The sequence below is a fragment of the Rutidosis leptorrhynchoides genome, chromosome 2 (genome assembly GCF_046630445.1).
Source record: "Rutidosis leptorrhynchoides isolate AG116_Rl617_1_P2 chromosome 2, CSIRO_AGI_Rlap_v1, whole genome shotgun sequence".
Taxonomy (NCBI): Eukaryota; Viridiplantae; Streptophyta; class Magnoliopsida; order Asterales; family Asteraceae; genus Rutidosis; species Rutidosis leptorrhynchoides.
In genome coordinates, this window is record NC_092334.1 from 319,810,248 (window position 1) to 319,829,398 (window position 19,151).

The following is a 19,151-nucleotide window of genomic DNA, read 5'->3' on the forward strand; positions in this document are numbered from 1 at the left end:
TATATTTTCTCTTATATTTTGGATCTCTATGCTTTTGTTTTCTCTTTTCGACTTCAAGTTAAGCGAATAATGGTCCAGAATTCGTAAATATGAAGTTTCGAATGAACTTAATGTTCTAAACAAGATAGTACGTAATAGCACGATATGATTTGTCAAATTACCAGAGTCACTGAGAATAGAACTATCAATAATATACTTTCTTGATATGTTCAGAAATTAAGCAGAATAAAAGAGTTATGTAACATGGCACATGATGACATTATAATCTGTGAATCATCATGTTCCATTTAGAAACTCAGCATGACCTACCGTAATATAATCACGTTGATCAAGTGTCATTATATTACAATAACTCATGCTTCAGTTCCCAACATTGCTTCAATAACATTCATATTTTAAGCTCGAAAGTTTACAGAATATAGAAACTAACAGTTTCTATATGATGTAATACTGATAGCACTAATAGATTAATGATTCAGATAAGATTAGTTATGAAAATATTTCCAGAAATATAGAGGATATTTATAATGAAAGATACGATAATATCTCGAAATATCTAAGATCAGCGGATGATAGAAACCATTGTCTGCAAGGGTTTAGAGTAAGGAGCAAGATATTCACTAAAGACTTTAGCAGACATTGAATCATTTGGATTCTTTGAAGTCAAACTTATTCCTTATGATTTGTCCACGACTTTCTTCATAGTTTCGCATAATCTACTTTTCGGTACTAAATTTTCTCTTGAATGTTTCCAATATAATGATACACATGAAGCACGAAGAGGTATATAATTTCGAACGAGAATATTTATGAAAATATCCTCAGAAATATCGAAGATATTGATGATGATATTTTGGAATTTCTAAGTTCGATGGTTGATGGAGAAAGATTTTCCGCAAGATTTTAACATGACTTCGGGGCAAGATATTCTCTAAAGATTTCAACGGATCCAGAATTATCTGGATTCTTTGAATATAGGGTATGGCCCTTGTATTTGTCCTTGGTCTCCTTCATGGGTAGCTCAATCTGTTTTTTAATACCCAATTTTCTATCGAGCGTTCCTAACACTCCTTTCTTTATCATCAAACTTTTGGTCGTTTAGACCATCTACCATTTTTCTGTTTCCTCTGCATTTTATACTATGATATCTGGATCTTCAGTTATTAATCCGAGGTGGTTTCAGGAAAATTGTGTTTTTAGATGATTAAACGCTGATGGTAATATGGTGGAATATGAAAGGTTCCCTGGTAACAATAAAAGAGCACACGTATATATCAACGTTATAATAATGTTGTTTCGTACGAAAAGTCAAAGTTGTCTTGCTGGAGCTGTGACAAAATTGGCTATTTTGAAGAAGAACTGTAAAGTTATTTTGGGTGATAATAACACTAAAGAAATTAGCACAGCTATGTGTTAAACGTTTACTCAGTTTTCGAGAGTTTTTCAAGTGCATAACTATATGCATCAATCTTTTCTTCCGTAGATGAAGTGCGATTGGTTCATCCTATCGATTGAGGTTTTTTTCAAGAATCATGAAATGTTTGAACACAGTTTGGAATCGTCAAGATACAAATGAGGTTTAAGATGAGATCAAGTGGCAAACTTGAAGAATTGTTTAGTTTCATATGTTATAATCAATATTTTAGTTCATTTTAATTGTCCAATGTTATTAGTCCACAGTCGATAGTCTACAGTCGACAGTCCAATAATTCATATATAGTTTAATATATAATATTCGAATTAATTAATAAATATCATGACCCGTGTACATGTCTCAGACTCGATCACAACTCAAAGTATATATATTATTTGAGAATCAACCTCAACCCTGTATAGAGAACTTGATCATTCCTGCATATAGAGTGTTTATGGTGATTCCAAATAATATATATAGATGCGTCGATATGTTATGTCAAAACCTTGTATACGTGTCCCGATATTTAAAGTGCGTAAAATAGATAACAGAAATTAAATGACGATAAATAAAGTGCGTAAAGTAAATAACAGAAATTAAATGATGATAAATAAAATTGCGAGAATGTAAATTGCGATAAATAAACTGCGATAAATAAATTGCCATAATTAAATGGTAATACGGAATTAACAGTTAGCTAGGAATAGTTAACTAGGATTTTTTTAGCGTGGATTCTTAATAGAATTTCATATTGTTAATTAATCTGTTTCTAATCAATTTTTATTTTGTCCATTATTTCTTCATTATGCCACTTGTTGGATTCTGATAGGTTAAAATCCAAATATGTAATTGGATGAATATGGTTATTCTGTGGTGAACGGATTTGTATATCGATGGATGTAAGTAGGATAGTATATGACTGTTGAAACAGATTCGAAGAACGTATAATGTAACTTATTAATGTAAAATTTAAATAGTCCTCGGGTATTACTTACCCGTTAAAATATTTTCACCATTAACAGTTTGCACAAGAGAATTTTTAATTACAATCTTTATGAAAATATATATACATATATATTTTCTTCAGATGTATTCATGGATTTAATGAGTTAATATGATATTAAACTCATTTGCTTTTCGGTTGGAACTAGAATAAATAATCTCTAAAACTTTAGAGATTACATATTCGACATGTCGAACGAAGATCATACTCAAAGTACAGATGATGATATTGAAGCATGGATTGTTGATGGTACTGGTGCTGTTATTGATTGTACTGTTGGTGCCGGTGATGTTGCTGAAGCTGGTACATTTTACACCATATTCTTCGAATTGATTATTCGAGCGCGAAGTTCGTTGACTTATTACTCCAGGATGATTGTCGGTCGGAACGAGCGGATGAATAAGGTTCAGAATTATGGATAGAATATAATCTTGTCGAGTTACCCCGGAAATGAGACTGAAAATGGTGTCTCGAACAGGTTCGCCGGTAAACATTTCAGGTTCATTGTCAAGAGGTGAATTCGGTTGGTTGAAGGGATTGCCTTCTGCGCGTTTCCATTAATTAAATCGACTACGAACCCATCAGATGAATTGATAATGGCTGATTGGTTGATTCATGCCGATGATACTGTTTTCGGAGCTTAGGTGAACATCTATGTCGGAATAGCTGTCGGAATAACTATCGAAATAGCTATCGGAATCTGAGGAACTCGAACTTGTTGTAGTATTCATTTCGTATGATCAGATGAAGGATTTTCGATAAGAAATAGATTATAGGATGTAGATTAGTACACTGCAATACATAATTTACATATGCATATATAATACTAAAATCCCATAAGTTACGGAGGAATCTACGGAAGTTGTCAGGCAAAGTTACAGTAACAGATACGCTAAGATATGAAGTAGCAGATACGCTAAGATATGAATTTTTGTCTATACACTATTCATGCAGTCAATGCAGTAAAACGTGTCTAGACTAAGAATGATAAGCAATTGATTCTCTAAGAATGATAAGCAGGTAATTTTTGACACCAAATGATAAGTAAAACTTTTGACATGCAGACACGGTCGAAGTCCAGACTCACTAATGCATCCTAACTACTTATCAGTTAGACACACTAATGCAGACATGGTTCGCTAAGACCTCTGCTCTGATACCAACTGAAAGGACCCTTCCTAATCCATCCGGACGAAGTCTATATCGATTATAAATGATTCACACAACAGTTGATTACATTGCGAGGTACTTGACCTCTATATGATACATTTTACAAACATTGCATTCGTTTTTGAAAAGACAAACTTTTAATACATTGGAAGTTGACGGCATACATACCATTTCATAATATATCTAAACTATAAATGACTTGATAATAATATTGATGACATCGACGACTCGAATGCAACGTCTTTTGAAATATGTCATGAATGACTCCAAGTAATGTCCCTAAAATGAGCAAATGCACAGCGGAAGATTTCTTTCATACCTGAGAATAAACATGCTTTAAAGTATCAACCAAAAGGTTGGTGAGTTCATTAGTTTAACATAAATAATCATTTCATAAATCTAATAGACCACAAGATTTCATATTTCCATTTCTCATAAACATACGTCCTATGCATAGAGACAAAAAATATCATTCATATGGATTGAACACCTGGTAACCGACATTCACAATATGCATATAAGAATATCCCCATCATTCCGGGATCCTCCATCGGACATGATATAAATTTCGAAGTACTAAAGCATCCGGTACTTTGGATGGGGCTTGTTGGGCCCGATAGATCTATCTTTAGAGTTCGCGTCAATTAGGGTGTCTGTTCCCTAATTCTTAGATTACCAGACTTAATAAAAAGGGGCATATTCGATTTCGATCATTCAACCATATAATGTAGTTTCAATTACTTGTGTCTATTTCGTAAAACAGTTATAAAAACAGCGCATGTATTCTCAGTCCCAAAAATATATATTGCAAAAGCATTTAAAAAGGGATTAATAAAACTCACGCATATAAATATTGTAAAACAGTTATTAAAACATTGCATGCATTCTCAGCCCAAAAATATAATGAGTAAAAGGGAGCAAATGAAACTCACGCATATAATTATTGTAAAACAGTTACTAAAGTATTTGCATGTATTCTCAGCCCCAAAAATGTAAAGAGTAAAAGGGGATCAATGAAACTCACCTAATGTATTTTGTAGTAAAAATACATATGACTATATTGAACAACTGAACAAAGCAGGATTGACCTCGGATTCACGAACCTATAACATTTGTGTATTCATTAATATATATATAATCGTAATCGAATAAATATATACATATTATTATTAGGGATATAATTTTTATATTAATAACTTATATATATTTCATTATTTAATTAAATGTATTCATTTTGTATACTAATATAGTTAAGTTATGTATATTAAATATACTTTTATGTAATTACTCTTTGGTTTACAAAATACTAGTTGTAATAACACTAGAATAATTATACTAGTAATAATAATAATTTTTATAGTAATAATAATATTAATGATAGTGTTAATAATAGTTTTTAATAAAATTTAGATTTAAAGTAATGATACTTTTAGTAATTTATATTAATTTTTAATAATAATACTACTTGTTAATGGTAATCATTTTAATGAAAGTGATACTATTATTAATAATACTTATGTCAATAATAATAGTTCTAATACTTAAAAAATGATAATAATAATAATTATAATCATACTAGTGATAATAATACTAAAGTGGTAAAATTTTGTTTTAGTAATACTTTTAATAATACTAATGATAATATTAACAATAATAATATTAACAATAGTTATACTTACATAATCATAAAATTATTAATAGGTGATAAATCATAATTATACTAATTATAATACTAATTGATATCTCTAATAATAAAAGGCGTTCATAATACTTGATAATAATAATAATACCAATAATATCACTAATACTTAATAATAATACTAATAATAACAATATTAATCAATAACAATAATAATAATAGTCAATAATTATAATAATAATCATAATCATAATAAAAGAACAAGTGACTACCTCATGAAGCCCTTTCTAAAAAAAATTGGTAGGTACGGGACTCGAACCCGCGACCTCTCGCTAACACACAAACACCTTAACCGTCCAAGCTATGCAGTTTTTCTGAAATTATGACCCGTTTAAGTTTATTTAATCTGTAACATTCCTGTTATCTTCTTCTTCTCCTTCATCGATTAAACCAGACGACCCAAAACACATATCAATCCACACAACCAATCTAACAGTTAAATTTTAGACTTTTATATGAATTAGAAACAACTTCTAAATTGGTTTTTGTTAACAGACATCAAAATAAAAGAAATTAAAACCAAACTTACTGGAAAAAAAAATAGCATGAAGAACCTTCTTATGATTTTAAAATCCGATCACTTTTAGACAATTGTTGTAACATGAAAAAGGTTTCAAATAGATATTAGAAACTGTTAGGATCATCAATTTAAATTAAAACATCTAGACAAGTTCCAATTTCCCTCAAGAACATTTTGTTTGACTTTTACTTTCAAGGCTTGACTCCAAAATTGAAACTCGTTAATAAAGATTGGAACTTGAAAGTTTGCAGTTAGTTTAAACGAAATCTTTCTAACAATCCTGCATTAACAAATTTTAAAATTTATTTAGAAATCTATCAAATTGAAAGATGAAGATAAAACCCTGACAGTCGACGGTTCTAGCTTGTTTTTCGATTTTTAATTCCATTAAATGAATTGAATATAATTGATAATTGATAATGGTAGTTGAGAAGAAGTGGAATGTCCGATTTACATCTGAATTGATCGAATTTATGCTGGTTGCAGTCGACAAAAACAAAAAAAAAATACAGCAAGGAAATAAATAAATAAAAGTGGGGTATGACTCCTAACTAATTTTGTACATTTGCTAGTGAGTGGATCGTGATTAGTACAGAGTTTGGATTCTAATTACATTGTGATGGATACAAGAAACAGAATTGGGACGCTCCTTGATTTATAGTTTGTAAAACAATTACTATTAATAATTATTTAAGTATATTAATAATAATAATAATATTACTAATATTATTAGAATTATAAAAAACACTAATAATAACAATAATAGAATTAATAATCATAATGTTACTAATCAAATTAATACTAATAACAATAATGATAAAAAATATATAATGATAATAAGTAATAATTTTTAGTAATGATATTAATAGTAATCATAATAATACAAAGATTATAATTTTTCTAACTATTTATAATTATAATGATATAACTGATTAAATATATATGTTATATTTATATAATATATTATAATCACACTATTCTGATATTGATATTAAAATTAATATTAATATTAATATTAATAATAATAAGAGTAATCATAATAATATAATAATTATATGTAACAAATTTCATATTATACTTTTTAAATGACACAATACTAATAATAATATAACAATTATAATTCAACTTGTAAATTACATTTAATTTATTAATTATGTAATAATTTTATTATATATGATATGATAATATTTATTGAATATTTAATATTTATATATTTCATCATATATATTCATATATATATATATATATATATATATATATATATATATATATATATATATATATATATATATATATATATATACTACATACATATTTAATTATATTTTAAATATCAGTTAAATAATATACTAACAATAATAATAATGAAATAATATTGATATATCATTTATTTTCTAACTTGTAATTTCAAATGATAATTATCTTTACATTTCATTACATAGATAATATATATTCTATAAGCCAACATATTAGAATATTTAATATTTATATATATTATATATATTACTACATTCATATTATTTAATTGTGTACATAATTCGTATACATATATATCTATATATATTTATTTTTAATAACATCTTAATTATGTTGTATAATACTTTACACATTTAATCAGATGATTGAAGGGTGTTATTTTCGTTCAATTTAATATATACATCTATATTTTTATATACATATTTAATTACAGATAGTTGTTCGTGAATCTTCAGGAATGGTCAGAGATCAAATGATTACATGAACATAGATTTCAAAACTTTCGAGACTCAATACTACAGACTTTTGCTTATCGTGTCGGAACCGTATAAAGATTAAAGTTTAAATTTGGTCGGAAATTCCCGGGTCGTCACAGGACAGCCGCTTGAGTATTCCCAAGACTTGAGGATGACGATGATCTCTTCGGACCCAATGGATACTTCGCAGACACCGCTCGACACGTTGGCCAGGATAGTATTCCGTAGACTACTTTATTTATTTTCTTTTAGTTTTATCTTTTTAAGCATTGTATAAAAAGTTATATATAGTGGAAATGCTGCTTTTTTCTTTTTGTTCTTCATGCATAAATTTTATCTAAAGAGACTAGTTCTTTCCAGAAATTAAGAGACTGACCGTAGGAAAGCCCAGCACTAGGAAAGTAACCTGACCATAGGGAAGTAATCCTTCCTCAAACCTCTTTCAATTATTACGCACTAAAACTTCTAAGTGTGGGGTCATCACCGCAACCAACTTAGAAATTTTAGAAGACGCTGTCCTTAATTTATAAAGTATTAAAATATTCTTTTTCAGAGAATATTAAGGACAATGTTCTTTTAAGTGTGGGGTATTGGGTAAAGGTTTAAGGATAAGTAACCGTAAAACGCCAAGTTTTGAAAAATTCTTTTGTCTAAAAAGTAATTAGCAATGAATATTACGTAATTTCAAAAAATTCTTACCTTATTTTACCCAAAAAGATTCTATAAAATTGCTAGAAATCATTTTTCAGAACATTCACTAGAACGGAACGATTAAGCTAAAACTTATGATTGGTGTCAAAAGATTTCATTCAAGTAAATATGTAAAAGGCTACGCATAACCAAACACGACCCCTACTCTCAAAAAGTAACGACTCTTAGACCCAAAGTATCTGTATGACCCATCAAATCTACAGTACTTTTTCAATTCAATTGATGAGCGTGCCGGTATACGGTTCAAGTTAGAACTTGGTTTTGACATATGTTTCAAGGCCAATGGTTAGTAAGAGCCATACGTGGTGCATGTGCGATACTCCTTCCAAAATCATTTTGAATAGAGAAGACAAAAAGTCATCCGTTTTCGTTTCCACTCTACGCAATTTAAACCGACCAACTCACATAAAGAGTTGATGAATCAGAAAAATTCACCCCAAATTATTTACCCCCAAAAAATACACTACCCATTCACCTTCATTCCCTTTCCGCTTATCAAAAGATCCAGAGATTAATGAAGAGATAGATCGATCAAATTCGCTTCAAAATCACTTGTTAAAAGATTCTAAACCCCTGATTGTTTTTGATAGGTCAAAGACCAATTTTTAGTTAATTATCACTTCCACTCTAGGCACCAGGAATAAGTAACAAAAGTTATGAAGAAAGGGTATGCCGAAAAAAATGGTTATGAAAGAGCAAAGTCTCTAGAATTAAGGCAAGAAAATACCCGAGAAGTTGCCCAAAGAAGAATTGTCGGAAGAGCCAAAGAAAAATTCTAGATAAAGTCTTAGCAAAATCCGCATCTTTCGAAGAAACTTTTTATGGAATCCAAGCCATTCTCTATCCAAAATGAATACTCTGAAGAATCGAAATCTATCAATTCTCTCTTTAAATCAATTCTCTGGATACTTTTCACCATTATATAATTTCTCAACCAACCCTATAACCCGTCTTCCTCTTGAAAGAATGCCTAGGAAGAAGATCAATGTCGTCCTTACTTAACCGGTGGAGATATCGATGCTTTACCAAGCCTATGATAAGAACCGTTACACGACTGGCTTCTGAGCGACAATACAAATAGATTAGGGCACCCTACACACTTGAGTGATATGAGTGATCTGCTAGTGATGAGCCTGGTCATGTACACTCTACATCTGAGAGTTGGAAATTACGCCTTTTTCACTATGGACGCGATTGAAATCTAGCGACCAATATCATCGAAGTTCAAAACTTTTTCTAATACTTTCGAAAGATGTGACGACTTCTGATGAAGGCATAATAAAAGGATCCACGGGTGAGCAAGGAAGAATCTATTAGAAAGAACCTTATATTCCCGCTTTTTGCTTGAGGACAAGCAAAGCTAAGTTTGTGGTATCTGATATCGGCTAAAAAGTCATGTTTTTACTCCCGATATTGGGCCCTAAATCAATAAAGTTTTAAGCTTTGTTGGTAAAATTATCGCTTTGTCGGTTGATTTTGTATATTAAGTAATTACGAAGGCAATGCAAAAAGAATCAAGTAAAATGGAGCTAAAACGAAGATTCTAGAGCGAAAATGGTGAAAGACAAGAAATCAAGTTACGATCCAGTGAAATCAGCAGACCAGGCAAGCCAAACGGGCTGACAAATGGCTTCCCTCTATGTCAAACGGCTTGCCACACGGGTCAAGCAAACGGGCTCAACAAACGGCTGATCAGACCAAACAGGCACAGCAAATGGCCTGCCAAACAGCCAGCGAGCCATTTGCAGGCAAAATTCAAGTCTATTTAAAGGGCTCTTTCCATCCATTTCAACACACACTCAATTTGTATTTCACTTTATGAAACCTTTATATAATACACTTTAACACCATAACGAGCATCAAAACCCGATCAGATGTATTATTTTAGGTTATCGGCCTAAGAGAGTGAAGATGCGTTTTAAGTTGGTTTAATAAATAGCTTAGTTCTTATTAAAGAACTAAATATAGATTTTTATGTGTTTTTAGATTATGGATTTTATCTCTTAGGAAAGAGGTGATTGAAGATACGTTTTTAATAAAATAACAAGATATAAAGCAAGAAATAACAATTATAAATAAAAGCAGTTACATGAACGAATACTCATTCGGGAATCATATTAGGCAAGTTTCATAACTTATACTAACACAAATCAAGATAACAATCATAGACCAATTATTATCCCTAAACAGGTTAAGACAAGTATTGCATATCATTCAATAAGCAGGACTTAAAGCATATGCTAGACATGTGATGTGCATGACTAACATCTCAATTTTTAGTATTCAATTCAATTACATGATACATATCAACCTTATGATGCGGATCAACATGCAAATAGACTGACAAATTATATAAGCTATTAAATAACAAGTAGATCAACTCAAGTTACTAGCTGAAAGTCAATTACTACTAAGTTCTCATGCAATCATTAATCTAACAGAACCAAACAGAGGATCTTCGACTAAGCCGAACAATATCAAACTCTATTATATAAGTATAACTCAAATTTAACAAATTTATCACTATTATGTTGTTTAACTTAGTTGCATGCAATTCAATTTAACAAGTTTGATTGACTAGATCTAAACAAGTAGCATGAATCGAATAATAGATCATCGGATTAAGTACCAATTAATCCTAAAATCATGTTATCTAATCATTAAGCATTGGCAAACAAGTTTATTAAAACATAATAGATTCAAAACAGTTTAATTATCATCACAGAAACTCAGTTTATACAGATATGAAAAAACAGAAATTTTACGAATATAAGCACGAAGCCGGCAGCTTTGTTTCAGTCAAGCTGGCAGCTTGGACTGGTGAAGCCGGCGGCATCATCTGATTCCCAGACAAAGTAGTTTTTATCCACGTAACCACTACGAACATTTAATTCATAGTGATAGACGAGCAAAAATAGAAAAAATAAATAAAACTTGATAAACAAGAGTATAAAGATAAAGTGATGTACCTCAAAAGGGTATATGAAAAGAAAACTTAATTGATAACTTGATAATATTGATTACAACTTCAAAATAAACCATAATCTAAGAGTTTTCGTGATTTAAAGAAAACCCTAAAATAAAAATGAAAATAGTACATTGAAAACTGATATCGAAGGCACCTATTTATAGTTTCAAAATCGGTGGCCTAAGCTGGCGGCTTCAGTGGGAAGCCGGTGGCTTCACATGGCGGTGACTCCTTTTTCAAGTTTGACTTAGGCCGCAAGCATATAAACGCGTAACCGTCCTAGGTCAGGCCGACGGCGGCTTCAGAGATCCGACAATCTTTTTGATTTAGTTTCTATCTTTAACTTTTTCTTGGGCTTTAAGTACACGAAACTGGACTCAAGCCGGCGGCTTCAGTTGTAAGCCGGCGACTTCATTGCTATCTTTCGAATGCTGGCATTTTCTGCAGAGTTCTGGAACTTTCTAGAATTTTATCACCAAGTCGGCGGCATCAGAATGCCAGGCCGGTGGCTTCATGTTGATTTCTGCAGTTTTTACCTGTTTTTGATCCGGTTTGACACATAACTTCGATAAAATCATTAGAAATATCTTTTTCCCCATTTTACCCATTTTAGTGTGTTTTAGGATTAAAAATGAATTTAGAATAGCAAGATAACTCTTTAAAATGTTATCAAAATTCTGTATAATTTAGGAGTTATCAACACCAAATGATTCACCTGTTGTTTCTTCATCCTCCCTAATATCGGCCAAAAAGTCACGTTTTACTCCCGATATTGGGCCCTAAATCAATAAAGTCTTAAGCATTGTCGCAAAATTATCGCTTTGTCGGTTGATTTTGTAGATTAGGTAATTACGAAGGCAATGCAAAAAGAATCAAGTAAAACGGAGTTAAAACGAAGATTCTAGAGCAAAAACGGTGAAAGACAAGAAATCAAGTTACGATCCAGTGAAATCAGCAGACCAGGCAAGGAAAATGGGCTACCAAATGGCTTGCCTCTATGCCAAATGTCTTGCCACACGGATCAAGCAAAAGGGCTAAACAAACGGCTGATCTGACCAAGCGGGCACAGCAAACAGCTTGCCAAACGGCCTGCCAGCCGTTTGCTGGCAAAATTCAAGTCTATTTAAAGGGTTCTTTTACCTTTTATGTTTAATAATGCATTCCGATATTTCCATGATAGCTTAATAAATCTGTATGTTGCCATGATAGAAGTTTGGGTTAGCGTAATTATGTTAATTTAGTACGGTTACTGTTGTAATACTGAACTTGTGAGTCTAGAAGATTTGTATGCTAGCATATTAAGGATTGACCAACCTAGTGAAATGACCCGTCCTAATCCATAAGCACGAATACAATAACATATGGTTACATCGTGAGGTACTTGACCTCTATATGTTACATTTTACAAACATTGCATTCGTTGAAAGACAACTCATTTCAAAATATAACCTTTCGATACAAATGATATATGATTCTCCTAATATGAATGACTAATCTTTTATAATAATCTTTATTAAACTCAATGACTTGAATGCAACGTCTTTTAAAATATGCCATGAATGACTCCAAGTAACATCTTTAGATGAGCAAATGCACAGCGGAAGATTTCTTTCAAACCTGAGAATAAACATGCTTTCAAGTGTCAACCAAAAGGTTAGTGAGTTCATTAGTTTATCATAAACATTCATTTCCATCATTTTAATAGACCACAAGATTTCAGATATATAATTGTACACGTAACCCGAGTACAAAATAGTACGCATAACCTGCGAATTAAAAATCATTCATATGGTAAACACCTGGTAACTGACATTAACAAATGCATCTAGAATATTCCCAATATACAGGTACACTCTTCTGTATATAAAATCAAAGTACTAAAGCATCCGTAACCCAGATGGGACGTGTCAAAGTCTATAGATCTATCTTCAGGATTCGTGTCAATTTGGAGGTCTGTTTCCAAATTCTTAGGCTACCAAGCTAAAAGTGTGATATCCAGTATAATAATTCAACCATAGAATGTAGTTTCAAGTACTTGTGTCTATTTTGTAAAACAGTTATAAAAGCAGCGCATGTACTCTCAGTCCCAAAAATATATATTGCAAAAGTATTTAAAAAGGGAGCAAATGAAACTCACAATACAATATTTTTTAGTAAAAATATTCTTACGACGATACTGAACAGTGCAGGGTTGGTCTTGAATTCACGAACCTATATCATTTATATATATTAACAAATATAATTGTAATCGAACATATTTATATAATATTAGTGATATAAATGTTAATTATATGTTTCATTAATAATGTAATTAAATATATTTATTTTAATACTTTAAATAAATAACAATTATTTATTATAAAAAAATGTTAATATAGTTTTGATAAATATATTTTTATATAATTAATTTTTATTGTAATAATAATAATAATAATAATAATAATAATAATAATAATAATAATAATAATAATAATAATAATAGTAATGTTGATAGAAATAATAATATTGTTTTTTTATAATAACAATAATAATACTAGTAATAATAAAAATGATAATAATAATAATACTAATGTTAAAATGATAATATTAATGTTAAAATAATGATAATGATAATAATACTTATAATTATAGTAATAATACTAAATAATAATTTTTAATGATAATATTAATAATAATATTTATGATAATAGTAATAATAGTAATAATAATAATAATACTAATGTTAATAATATATTAATAATAATGATTTATACATAAACTTGTAGTCCATTAAAAGCCCAAAATTTGTTAGTCCATTTTAAATCCTAAATAGCCCAATCCAATTTTCAATTACCAGTCCAATTCAGTTTTCAATTAATAGCCCAATAGGCCCAGGCTTATCCAGACAGCTTCTTTTTCTAAAAAAAATATATTATTAAAAAAAATTATTTGCTGATGCCTGGTTTCGAACCCACAACATCCTGTCTAGCAAACTGACTACTAAACCAATGAACCATTAATTACTTTCTTGTTGTAACTCGCACTTTTATTTATTTAACTTGTCAAAAGCTGTTTATCACCTATAATTATAATTATAATTCTTATAGTAATTCTTTTAATATTGTTACTGATAATGCTAATATTAATGATAATGATGATAATAATAATAATAAAATTTAATTACATTAACTATAAAAATCATAGTAACATAATAATAATAATAATAATAATAATTAATAATTAATAATTAATAATAATAATAATAATAATAATAATAATAATAATAATAATAATAATAATAATAATACCTAATAAAAAGAGTAGTTGCGTGCTTTGTCGGCGACTCAAAACAGATCAAGAATAGCAATATCAGAAACGCAGAAAAAAAATTCTCACAATGTGCATGGGGTCTTCGATTCATCATCATCACTCATCATCACCGTTTATCGTCATCATTCAACATCATCGTTCGTCAACAATAAAACACAAACAGAATCACATATAGTTCAAACCAAGAGGTGATCGGGTTGGGTTGGGATATAAACGATCAAGTACCAGGAAACTCGTAACAGTAGTATCAACAACAAAATTTTTGAACAGAAACAGTAAACCGAAGCTTGGAACAACTTGCAGCAGTAATAGTCGATCCATTCTTAAGTGGGTTTTATTTTATCAACAAGATGAACAGGGTTAGGAACTATTCGATGGTGTTTCTTCAATGATGATGTGGTGGGTTTTCATTCATTTGATGAACCAAAAGCGATGGGATGATGATGGTAACCGATGGTGGTGTGGCCGGAAGTGGTGGATGTAGGTGGTGATTGGTGGAGGTTAGGTGAATCACGGCTAAACATGAAACAAGATATAGCATGCAGCAGCAGTTCTTGGGCTATTTGAGTGATGAACACAGTAGAACAGTAGCAGTAGAAGTAATTGGAAGAGGTTGCAGGTTATGATATGATAAAGGTGATGGTTTATCGAGCAAAAAAAAATGTTCGGTTGAGATTGTTTTTGGGGTGTCGACTAAACAGAAAGTAGGAAGCAGATGTAGCAGTTGTGGGTTATCGAAGAGAATGGTCAAGGTTGGAGTTGGTAGTGACAGGGTAACGGTTTCTAATGGTGGTTCAAAGTGGTCGATGGGTGTTCAATCGAAAGAAGGAGGTGAAGGTAGCCGGAGATGGTCTAGGGTGGTTAGTAGTGGCTCGATGGTGTATGCCGAAGGCGTTGGTGGCGGTTTAACAAGAAGTAACAAAGAGATATGTGTAAAAATAGATCTAGTGTGTATATGTATATATGTTATATGTATGTGATATGAATATAACTAAGAGATGAAGTGAATGAGATCATAAAGCAAACAGTGAACCCACTTTCATTATTAAACTTAAATTAGAAACGCGTATGTAAGCACATGTATATGTAATTATAATTGTAATTGTGATATGACTCAAAAAAGAATTTAAAAAGTTGTCAAACATGAAATAGTATTAATTTTCTGTAATTGATTCTCAAAGAGCCGCCTTCAATTATTATTTTACGGACTGGATTTTGTGCTCTATTGTTAGTTAGTAGCGGATAAAAGTCTTCGGAAAAATCCCAAATGTTAATATTAATTTTCTTTATTTATTTTGGTCATTATGGTATAAAATTCGATCATTAATTTATTAAATAAAAATTACAGCAACTGTCCCGCTCGATTCTGGGTAAAATATAAAAAGTGTTAAAATTTAATAACTAGATCCTAAATACATTTTTAGTAAGCCTAAAATTTATAGAACTCATTTTTGGATTACCGTTTATTTTTAAAATCACATAAGTTCGTTTTAACTTTTTTACTATCAATTGAATGACAAATGAGTGCTACTATCGTTTACTAAATAAATTCGAAATCAATTATATATATTCAATATACTTTATTTATATATGTAGATACAGTAAAACCTCTGTAATTTAATACTCGATAAATTAATAATCTCGATAAAATTAATAATTTTTCTGGTCCCAGCTTGGGACCAGTACAAAATTGGACCCTAATCGATAAAATAATAAGATAATAATTTTTTTGAATTTCTAATTTAAATATATTGGTCCCAGCGAAACTATAAATTAATAATTACTAAATTTTTTTTTTGAAATCCCAATGTACATTGAACTTGACAAGTTAATTAATGTGTGTATGTATATAGATGAGAATTTTGAATGTTTTTGTTTATGTTTTATTCAAATAGGTAAAGTGAACGGATACGGTAATTTCGAATGTCGATGCATTAATTTGATATTTTCTCACAAATATAAGCCAACTTTTTAAAATAATAATTTATTAAATTATCGATATAATAATATCTCGCTAAATTAATAAAATATCTCGGTCCCAACATTATTAATTTATAGAGATTTTACTGTACATCATAAGTTATAATATTATATATTACTTTATTTTACATAATTAATTCAAATAACTAAATTTTGTAATATTACAAATTACCATTATATATATATATATATATATATATATATATATATATATATATATATATATATATATATATATATATATATATATATATATATATATATATATATATATATATATAAAAATATATACATTTATATTTACAAATAAACGTTCGTGAATCCTCGGGAATGGTCGAAGGTCAATTGAACAGTTCAAAATTTTTCGAGACTCAATATTACAGAATTTGCTTAACGTATCGAAATCATATAAATATTAAGTTTAAATTTAGTCGAAAATTTTCGGGTCGTCACAGTACCTACCCGTTAAAGAAATTTTGTCTCGAAATTTGAGTGAGGTGGTCATGGCTAACAATAAAAATGTTTTCATGACGAATATGAGTTGATAAATAGAGTTTTATCATCATTGAGTAATATGGATAAAACAATTCAATTATTCGAAGAGCACGAATGAAGCTATCACAAAAGAGTGAAATGAGGTAATAGGAATTCGTCTTAACTTTTGATGTAGTCACGTTTGAATTTACAAAATAATTTGCGTCTTAACTTTTGACGTTGTCTTGGTTGAATTCCAGAATTCAAGGGATTAAAGAAATTCTTCGAAATCTATAAGATCGGATTCTTCGGGATTTAAGGGAATTAGGATCTCTTTAATTAAATGCGATCATCTGTCTCGATTGTTACGTCTGATTTTTCCTTTATAAATTAAACTCTTCCGTTCCATTATTCTCACCATCCCTATATTTTCTTTCTTAGTTCATACATCCAAAAGATTATGAAAATGCTTAATCTCGTTCTAATCCTTGATATTTTCCTAATTATCATTTCTGTCATCCTTCTTTTCAATCTTCCACCAGAAAAATCTGTTTACTTCTACTATTACCTTGGGGTGATACTATTCTTAATTCTACCGTGTCTTTATATTGCTATTCGTATTAATATCCACGGTTTGTAACCTCCGTGTTGTTATTGGGCTTTATATTTTCTCTTATATTTTGGAGCTCTTTGCCTTTTAATTCTCTTCTCGACCTCTAGTAAAGCGAGTAATGGTCCAGAATTCGTAGATATGAATTTCGGAATGAACATAGTTAATGTTCTAAGAGAGATTGTAACAGCACGATCTTGATTGGTTAAATTATCAGAATTCAAGAGAAAAGATAGAACTATCAAGAAGATATGTTCTTGATAGGTTTGGAGATTAGGTAGAATGTAAGAGTCATGTAACATGACACATGATGACGTTATAATCTGTGAATCATCACGTTTCATTAGAAACTCAGCATGACTTACTTTAATATAATCACGTTGATCAAGTGTCATTATATTATACTAACTCATGCTTCAGTTCCCAACACTACTTCAACAATATTCATAATTTAAATTCGAATTTTTCAGAATTTAGAAACTAAAATAGTTTCCTTTCTGATGTAACACTGATATCGCGAAGAGATAAATGATTTCAGATAAGAATAGCTATGAAAATATCTTTAGAAATATCGAGGATATTTATAATGAAAGATACGATGATATCTTAGAATTTCTAACATTGATGGATGATGATAGAGATTTGTTCGTAAAGGTTTAGAGTCATGATCAAAGTATTTGTTAAGGACTTTAGCAGATACTGAATCACTTGGATTCTTTGAAGGCAGGTTTAATCTTTGTGATTTGTCCACAGCCTCCTTCACGTTTTTCTCAATCTGTTTTCCAGTATCAATTTTTCTTATCTTTTGAGCTTCTTCAGCCACTATTCTTTTTAATCAAACTTTCGACTATTAAGATCGTTTACAGTTTTTGTTGCTTCATCAGAAATTTTCAAAATTTGGAGTAGTGATTCGTAGACTTGGTGGTTTTCAGAATTTCAAAATTGAAGATCATAATTCTAAGAGATAAATGTTATATGTATACATATAACTATTGATGTAAAAATGTTGCGAGATTCAAAATACTGATCGCTGATTCTCGGTAATTGGTAAGGCAATTCTTGTTACCAGATACGGATGGGTATTTAATAAGGTTTCAATGAATATATATATATATATATATATATATATATATATATATATATATATATATATATATATATATATATATATATATATATATGATTTGTTGGAGAGACTTACACCAGAGAATACTGATGTTGCTGGTACGTTTACTGCTAATATGGTGGATTATAAACGGTTCTCCGGTAACGATGATGAAAGGTGAACTTATATATCAAGGTTATAATAAGACTTATTCGAATGAAAAGTCGAAATTGATTTGCTGGAGCTGTGACAAAATTGGCTACTTAGAGAGGGATTGCAAGGTTATTTTAGATAATAACAACGCCAAAGGAGCTAGCACAGATACGTGTTAAACGTTTACTCAGGTTCCGAGTGTTTTCAGGTGCATAACTATATGCATCAATCTTTTCTTCCATAGATGAAGTGCGGTTGGTTCATCTTCCCGATTGAGGTGTTTTCAAAAATCATGAAAGGTT